The sequence below is a fragment of the Capra hircus genome, chromosome 10, assembly GCF_001704415.2.
Source record: "Capra hircus breed San Clemente chromosome 10, ASM170441v1, whole genome shotgun sequence".
NCBI lineage: Eukaryota > Metazoa > Chordata > Mammalia > Artiodactyla > Bovidae > Capra > Capra hircus.
This window is the reverse complement of record NC_030817.1, coordinates 101,054,399-101,063,829: the sequence shown is the minus strand read 5'-3', so window position 1 is coordinate 101,063,829 and position 9,431 is coordinate 101,054,399.

Sequence of the window (9,431 nt, the reverse complement as noted above, 5' to 3'; positions counted from 1 at the left end):
ATTCTTTCTATCTTAGCTTTCTTTTCAGGCTGATCCCTTGGGGTGCAGGTTTCCTCCGTGTTCACTTCTCTGCCCGGGCTTCTAAGACCCATGCGAGATGGAGCACAAAGCGGGGCACCGTCCACTATTCAAGCTCCGGCTGGTGGCCTACTTGAATCGTGTAAGTCCCTTGTCTTGGGAATTTATTGACTTTCCGTGTAAACCAAGGAATATCAGCCTATGTTCTCTCCTCTATTCTCTAAACTGCAAATTATTTCCTTAACTCTCTTTATATCTATACATCTCTGTTTCCTCGCTGTCCACATTTCAGATACTCTGGAATCAACCGGGGCTGGACCCCAATAAGGGTCCATTTCCCTGCTTCATCAGGAAAGGAATCCCGGCATTCCTGTCACAACTCAAGAGAAGGCAGTTTCAACATGAAACACGAGAGGAACTCCAGGGGATGTATCACAATTAAAAAAGACCCCGAAGTCCCAATCCACTCCAGAAACACTTGGTTCCTGTTCACTGACTCGACTGTCACCCCAAGGATTGATTCACAACACGAGGGCTGGTGTGACAGCACTGTGGCACTCGAGAGAAGCCATGGATCCCTATGTCAACAAGATAAGAAGCCTGACACTGCTTTGAGAGCTCGAGAGGAAAGCGAATTTGCATGACTCCTCACGAGATAAGGCCTGCGTCCCCTGTAGAAACTCAATAGGAACCTCAAGATCCATGTCAGCACTGGAGAGGCACCCTGAGATTCCGGCCTCAACTCCAGGTAAGTACCTAGAACCCGGCATCTACTGGAGAGGAATTACAGGAGGCCCTTCACAACTCGCATGGAGACTGGACTTTCCTTAGGCAACACAAGCAGGTCCCTGAGGTCCCTGTCATAACACGAGAGGAACCCCAAGTTTCCTGCTGCAACTGAAGAAAAACCAGGAGATTCTTGCCTCAACGAGAGATGAGGTTCCTTTCTGCTGTGGCATCTCAAAAGAAATCCCACGTTCCCTCTTGAGCCTCTCAAGGGTCCTTGACACTCTTGATGCAACTCAAGAAACTCCCTGACATACCTGTCTCCACTCGAGAGGAACATCGAGTGTCCCGCCACAACTCAGGAAGATCCCCGTTTTCCCTCCTCATCTTGAGATAAGGGGTCACTTCCATGCTTCGTCGGGAAAGGAATCCCTTTGTTCCCATCACAACTCAAGAGGAGGCAGTCTCAACTTGAAAGTCGAGAGGAATTACAGGGATTGTGCCACCATTCCAAAAGATCCTGATGTCCCAATCCACTCCAGAAACAGCTGATTCCCCTGCACTGACTCGACTGTCACCCCACATAACGACTCAAAACACGATGGCATAGGTGACAGCCCTGGTGGCACCTCGAGAGAAAGCCGCAGATCCCTATGTCAACTCGACAGGAAACCTGACACTATTTTTACAGCTCTAGAGGAAACCGGACTAGCATGTCTCCAAACGAGACGAGGCCTGACTCCCCTGTGGAAACTTCATAGGAACCCTGAGATCCATGTCAGCACTGGAGAGGAAACCTAAGGTTCCGGCCGCAACTCCAGATGAGGACCTAGGACCCGGCACCGACAGGAGAGGAATCCCGAGAAGCCCCTCGCAACTCATATGGAGACTAGAATTTCTTGAGGCCACACGAGTGGGTTCCTCAGGTTCCAGTCGCTACTCAAGAGGTACGCCAAGTTTCCCACTGCAACTCGAGAAAATCCAAGAGATTCTCCTCTCAACGCAAGATGAGGCCCTTTTCTACTGCGGCATCTCAAGAGAAATCCCACTTTCCCTCTTCACCCTCGAAATGATCCTTGACACCATTGATGCCACTCAAGATGTTCCCCAACATAATCGTCTCCACTCGAGAGGAACACTGAGGGTCCTGCCACAACTCAAGAAGAGCCCCATTTTTCCCTCCTCATCTCGAGATGATTGTCTATTTCCCTAATTCGTTTGGAAAGATATCCCTGTGTTCTGTCGCACCTCAAAACGAGGGGGTCTCAACTTGAAACTCGAGAACAACTCAGGTGTCGTGCTACTGGGGTCAGGCCCGGTTGATTCCAGGGTATCCGAAGCATGGACGGCTAGGCCAGAGAGGTATATAGATATAGATTTATAGACTTAGAATTATAGAGGGAGGTAAGACAGCCATTAAGAAATTAGAGGAAAGAATGAGGCTGATATTCCTTGGTTTACACAAATAGCTAATAAAGTCTCAAGACAAGACACTTGCTCTGTTCTAGTAGGCCACAGGCGCCTGCTTGAATAGTGGAGTTTACCCCACCTTGGACTCCCTCTCGCGTGGGTCTTAGAAGCCCGGGCAGAAAAGTGAACGCGTAGAACCTCTGTTGTCCAAAGATCAGCCTGAAAATGAGAGGGAGTGAGAGGGAGAAAGAGAGAAAGAATTGACATGAGGGAGGTCAAGCTTGTGCAGAAACCCCATAACTTTATTTTCAAAAGGTGCTTATATACCCTAAGTTTTACATAACGGAAGATGCAGAGACATGAAGGGTCAGCAGTCCTGACCTTATAGATATCAGGCTTTCTTACTGCATACCTTTCCAAAAACAAAAAGGTCCCAGGTGATTTACATTATCTTCTGGCCAGGAGGCATGTTAACATTTTATGGTATTTTTCCTTGATAGATGTTAATCAACCAAAAAACTCATTTTCCCTTGAAATGTTTTTCTTTAATCTGCATCACCCTCAAAGTACTAAATAAAGTTACATCCTTATAGAACAAATGTGTAGCGGGTTACAACAAACAAAGTACTTAACTCAAAGATCTAATGTTGCTACTTGTTTTTTCTATATACCAACTATATTAATTAATGCACTCCTGGGTACACAACAAATAAAGCATATGAAAACTTGGCAGCAAGTAATGGTTCAAATAGGAAACCCTTAACCAGTTTTATTCCAGTGATTTTTTAACTCCTCAAAAGGCTCAAGATGAGGAGGGGAAAAACAGGACTCTTCTTGAGTTGTGGCGGGACATTTGGTATTCCTCTCCAGTGGAGATGAGTATTTAGGGGAAGTTCTTGAGTTGCATCAAGGGTGTCAAGGACCCTATCGAGGCTAAAGAGGGAAGGTGGGATTTCTCTCGAGACACTGCAGCGGAAAAGGGCCTCATCTCGCGTTGAGGGGAGAATCTCCTGGTTTTTCTCGAGTTGCAGCAGGAAACTTCGGCTTTCTCTCGAGTTACGACGGGGACCTCAGGTACCTGCTCTTGTGGCCTCAGGAAAGTCCAGTCTCCATGTGAGTTGAGAGGGGCCTCTCGGGATTCCTCTCCAGTCAGTGCCAGATCCTAGGTCCTCATCTGGAGCTGAGGCCGCAACCTGATTTCCTCTTCAGGGCTGACATGGTTCTCGGGGTTCCTATGGAGTTTTCACAGGGAGTCATGCCTCGTCCTGGGTGGAGACATACAAGTCCGCTTTCCTCCCGAGCTGTAACAGTAGTGTCAGGCTTCTGTCGAGTTGACATAGGGATCTTTGGCTTTCTCTCAAGGTGCAACAGGGCTGTTACACCTGCCATCATGTTGTGAGTCGATACTCGGGGTGACAGTCGAGTCAGTGCGAGGGTATCAGGTGTATCTGGAGTGGACTGGGACATAGGGGTCTTTTGGAATGGTGGCACAACCCCTGGAGTTCCTCTTGACGTTCAAGCTGAGACTTCCTCATCTTGAGGTGCGACGGCAATGCCGGGATTTCTTTCCCGACGAAGCAGGGAAAGGGACTCTCATCTCAAGATGAGGAGGGATAAAAGGGACTCTTCTTGAATTGTGGCGGGACCCTTGGTGTTCCTCTCAAGTGGAGACAGGTATGTTGGGGAACTTCTTGAGCTGCATCAGGTGTGTCAAGAACCCTTTTGAGGCCCAAGAGGGAAGGTGGGATTTCACTGGAGACGTCGCAGTGGAAAAAGTCCTCATCTCGCGTTGAGGGGAGAATCTCCTGGTTATTCTCGAGTTGCAGCAAGAAACTTGGGGTTCTTCTCCAGTTACGATGGGGACCTCAAGGACCCGCTCTTGTTTCTCAGGAAAGTCCAGTCTGCATGCGAGTTACGAGGGGTCCCTCGGGATTCCTCTCCTGTCAGAGCCGGGGCCTAGATCCTCATCGAACTGAGGCCACTACCTCAGGCTTCCTCTCCAGGTCTGACATGGATCTCGGGGTTCCTATGGAGTTTCCACAGAGGAGCCTGTCCTCGTCTTGTGTGGAGACATGCAAGTACACTTTCCTCCTGAGCTGTAACAATAGTGTCAAGCTTCCTGTCTTGTTGACATAGGGATCTGTGGCCTTCTCTTGAGGTGCCACAGGGCTGTTGCTGGGGTCCATCCTGGGTGGTTCCAGGGAATTGGAAACGGGGAAAGAGTTGGAGTCTTGGAAAGGACTATTTAGTTAGAAATATAAGAGAGATTAGGAAAAAATTGTGTAGTAGGAAAATTTAATGGAGAAAAAAGGCTGAGTAACTTGGTTTACGCGGAAAACTAATAAAACCTTGAAACAAGAGATTTCCACCATCTTCATTAGGCCACTTGCACCCACTTGAATAGGGGAAGGTGCCCCACCTTGGGCTTGCTCTTGCATGGGTCTTAGAAGCCTGGCAAGTAAGTAGACGTGGTGAGACTTCACGCTCCAGATGGGAATTCTGCCTGAAAAGGAGAGGGACAGAGAGGAAGAAAGAGAGAGAGAGAGGAAGTCGATACAGGGGGAGCCAGATTTCCAAGAAACCAGTTCCAGAAGCTTGTCTGAGAAACTGGTCCATCATTTACTGTCCGAAAAATCTTTTTAAACCTTTGGTTGTACATAGAGTTCAATGGATAATACAAAATTATGCAGCATCAGCAGCCCTGACTCTTATCATGATCAGGCTTTCTCTCTGCATACCTAGCTGTATACACAAGTCTTAGGTGATTTACATCATCTTCTAGCCAGAGGGCCAATTAACATTTTATGGTCCTTTTCTGATAAGGGTCTGTCAACTAGAAAACCTTAAAAGTGTTGTTCTTCCCAAAGTCTGGTTCCACTCTCAGAAAGCACTAAATAAAATAACATTCTTACATAGCAAGGACACAACAATTTGTAACAAAAAAGAGGAGTGCAGTGATTTATAACAAAGAGAAAATAAACTCAAAATTCTAGTGTTGCTGACAACAAAACTACTATATTCCTTTTTCTATATGCCAATTACATGGATTAATATCCTTCAGGTGCCTAAAAGATAAAGAATATGGAGGCCTGGTAGCAGTCCTTGACTCAACAGTGAAACCCATCACCAAATATAATTTTTAGCATTTTAGAAAAGGCTCTGTATCTTTAAGATGCTTTAAACTTTGTTCCTCTCGCAGTTGGAGAGCTGTAACAATCACAAATTGTAAAAGTGTGGGGAACCTGTCAGGCAAGTTAGATAGCCATCAGAGAGATTTGAGCTGAAACCTTCCTTTCATATGCAGGAGATGTGTTGGAGCTCTAAGTTAACATTTTCCAGAAAAAGGTGGTACAGGACAGCCCCTGTTAATGTCAGAAGAGTGGAAAGCAGAGTACAACAAGGCAGGCCAACTCTAGTTTTTGGGGGTAGACGCTCAGGAAATTCCAGGAGAAACTCCTGAAGCCATATCTGCCTTTGCGCATGTTAGGCTCCTTCCTCATGACTTTTGAAATGGGCAGGATTACTCACGCTGGCTCCCGGGAGGCTGTCACACGTGACATTGTGTTGTGAGTCGATACTCGGGGTGACAGTCGAGTCAGTGCAGGGGTATCAGGTGTCCCTGGAGTGTACTGGGACATCGGGGTCTTTTGGAATAGTGGCATGACTCCTGGAATTCCTCTCGACTTTCGAGTTGAGACCACCTCCACTTGAGGTGCAAAGGGAACGCCGGGATTCCTTTACCAACGAAGCAGGGAAAGGGACCCTCATCTCGAGATGAGGAGGGAAAAATGGGGCTCTTCTTGAGTTGTGGCAGGACCTGCGGTGTTCCACTTGAGTGGAGACGGGTATGTTGGGGAACTTCTTGAGTTGCATCAAGGGTTCCACAGACCCTTTCGAGGCACAAAAGGGAAGGTGAGATTTCTTTCGAGAAGCTGCAGTGGAAAAGGGCCTCATGTCACATTGAGATGAGAATCTCCTGGTTTTTTTCGAGTTGTGGCAGGAAACTTGGGGTTCTTCTCTAGTTACGATGGCGACCTCAGGGACCCGCTCTTATTTCCTCAGGATAGTCCAGTCTCCATAAGAGTTGCGAGGGGCCTCCCGATATTCCTCTCCAGTCGGTGCTGGGTCCTAGGTCCTCATCTGGAGCTGAGGCAGAAACCTCAGGGATCCTCTCCAGTGCTGACGTGGATCTCAAGGTTCCTATGGAGTTTCCACAGGGGAGTCAGGCCTCATCTCGTGTGGAGACACGCAAGTCCGCTTTCATCTCGAGCTGTAACAGTAGTTTCAGGATTCCTGTCGAGTTGCCATAGGGATCTGTGGCTTTCTCTCGAGATGCCACAAGGCTGTCACACGTGCCATCGTGTTTGAGTCAATCCTGGTGGTGACAGTCGAGTCAGGGCGGGGAATCCTGTGTACCTGCAGAGGATTGGGACATCCGGGTATGCTGGAATGGTGGAACGACCACTGGAGTTCCTTTAGCCTTTCAATTTGAGACCGCCTCCTCTTGAGGTGCAACTGGAATGCCGGGATTCCTTTCCCAACGAAGCAGTGAAAGGGACCCTCATCTCGAGATGAGGAGGGAAAAACGGAACTCTTCTTGAATTGTGGCGGGACCCGGTGTTCCTCTCGACTGGAAACGAGTATGTTGGGATCGTCTTGGGTTGCGTCAAGGGTGTGAAGGATCCTTTTGAGGCTCAAGAAGGAAGGTGCGATTTCTCTCGAGATGTCACTGTGGAATAGGCCTCATTTCGCGTTAAGGGGAGAATCTCCTGGTTTTTCTCGAGTTGTGGCAGGAAACTTGGGGTTCCTCTCGAGTTACGATGGGGACCTCAGGGACCCGCTCGTATTGCCTTAGGACAGTCCAGTCTCCATGCGTGTTATGAGGAGACTCTCGGGACTTCTCTCCAGTCGGTGCTGGATCCTAGGTCCTCACCTGGAGATGAGGACAGAACCTCAGGCTTCCACTCCAGTGCTGACATGGATCTCAGTGTTCCTATGGAGTTTCAACAGGGTAGTCAGGCCTCGTCTCCTGTGGAGACATGCAAGTCCACATTCCTCTTGAGCTGTAACAGTAGTGTCAGGCTTCCTGTCGAGTTGGCATAGAGATCTGTGGCTTTTTCGCTAGGTGCCAGAGGGCTGTCATAAGTGCCATCCCGTTGTGAGTCAATACTCAGGGTGACAGTCGACTCAGTGCATGGGAATCAGGAGGGTCTGGAGTGGATTGGAACCTAGGGGTGTTTTGGAATGGTGGCACGACCCCTGGAGTTCCTCTCGACTTACACTTTGAGACCGCCTCCCCTTGAGTTTCGAAGAGAATGCTGGGATTCCTTTCCCCCTAAGCAGGAAAATGGACCTTACTCTTGAAATGAGGAGGGAAAAACAGGGTTCTACTTGAGTTGTGGCGGGACCCTCGGTGTTCTTCTCAAGTGGAGACGTGTATGTCGGGGAACTTCTTAAGTTCCATCAAGGGTGTCAAGGACCCTTTCAAGGCTCAAGAGGGAAGGTTGGATTCCTCTCGAGACACCACAGCGGAAAAAGGCCTCATCACTCATTGAGGAGAGAATCTCCTGGTTTTTCTCGAGTTGCGGCAGGAAACTTGAGGTTCCTCTCGAGTTACGACGGGGACCTCCGGGACCCACTTGTGTTGCCTCAGGAAAGTGAATTCTCCACGCGAGTAGCAAGGGGCCTCTTGGGATTCCTCTCCATTCGGTGCCGGGTCCTAGGTCCTCATCTGGAGCTGAGGCCGGAACCTCAGGTTTCTTCTCCAGTGCTGACATGGATCTCGGGGTTCCTATGGGGAGTCAGGCCTCGTCTCGTGTGGAGATATGCAAGTCCCCATTCCTCTCGAGCTTTAACAGTAGTGTCAGGCTTCCTGTCGAGTTGACATAGGGATCTATGTCTTTCTCTCAAGGTGCCACAGGGCTGTCACACCAGCAATGGTGTTTTGAATCTATCCTCCGGGTGACAGTTGAGTCAGTGCAGTGGAATCAGTTTTATCAGGGGTGGACTGGGACATGGGGTTCTTTTGAAATGGTGAAACGACCTTTGGAGTTCCTCTTGACTTTCAAGTGGAGACCGCTTCCTCTTGAGTTGCCACAAAAACGTCGGGATTCTTTTCCCGATGAAGCAGGGAATAGGACTCTCATCATGAGATGAGGAGGGGAAAATTGAGCTCTTTTTGAGTCGTGGCGGGACACTTGGTGTTCCCCTCGAGTGGAGACGGGTATGTCGGGGAACTTCTTTAGTTGCATCAAGGGTGTCAAGGACCCTTTCGAGGCTCAAGAGTAAGGTGAGATCTCTCTCGATGCCACAGCAGAAAAGGGACTCATCTCGCACTGAGGGGAGAATCTCCTGATTTTTCACGAGTTGTGGCAGGAAATTTGGGGTTCCTATCGAGTTACTTTGGGGATCTAAGGGACCTGCTCATGTAGCCTCAGGAGAGTCCAGTCTCCATGAGATTTTTGAGGGGCCTCTCAGGATTCCTCTCCAGTCGGTGCTGGGTCCTATGTCCTCATCTGGGCTGAGGACAGAACCTGAGGGTTCCTATCCAGTGCTGACATGGATCTCAGAGTTCCTATGGAGTTTCAACAGGGGAGTCAGGCCTCGTCTCATGTGGAGACATGCAAGGCCGCTTTCATCTCGAGCTGTAACACTAGTGTCAGGCATCCTGTTGAGTTGACATAGGGATCTGTGGCTTTCTCTTGAGGTGCCACTGGGATATCACACGTGCCATCATGTTGTGAGTCGATACGCGGGGTGACTGTTCCGTCAGTGCAGGGGAATCAGGTGTACCTGAAGTGGGTTGAGACATCGGGGTGTTATGGAATGGTGGCACAACCCCTGGATTTCCTCTCAAGGTTGAAGTTGAGACCACCTTCTCTTGAGGTGTGACGGGAACGCCTAGAATCCTTTCCCGACTAATCAGGGAAAAGGATCCTAATTTCGAAATGAGGAGGAAAAAGCGAGTTCTTCTTGAGTTGCTGTGGGACACTCCGTGTTCCTCTTGAGTGTAGACGAGTATGTCGGGGAACTTCTTGAGTTGCTTCAAAGGTATCAAGGACCCTTTCGAGGCTCAAGAGGGAAGGTGGGACTTTTCTCGAGACCCTGCAGTGGAAAAGAGCCTCATCTCACATTGAGGGGAGAATCTCCTAGTTTTTCTCAAGTTGCATCAGGAAAGTTGTGTTCCTCTCGAGTTACGATGGTGAACTCAGGGAACCACTCGTTTTGCCTCAGGAAAGTCAGGTCTCCATGCAGGTTGCGAGGGGCCTCTCGGGATT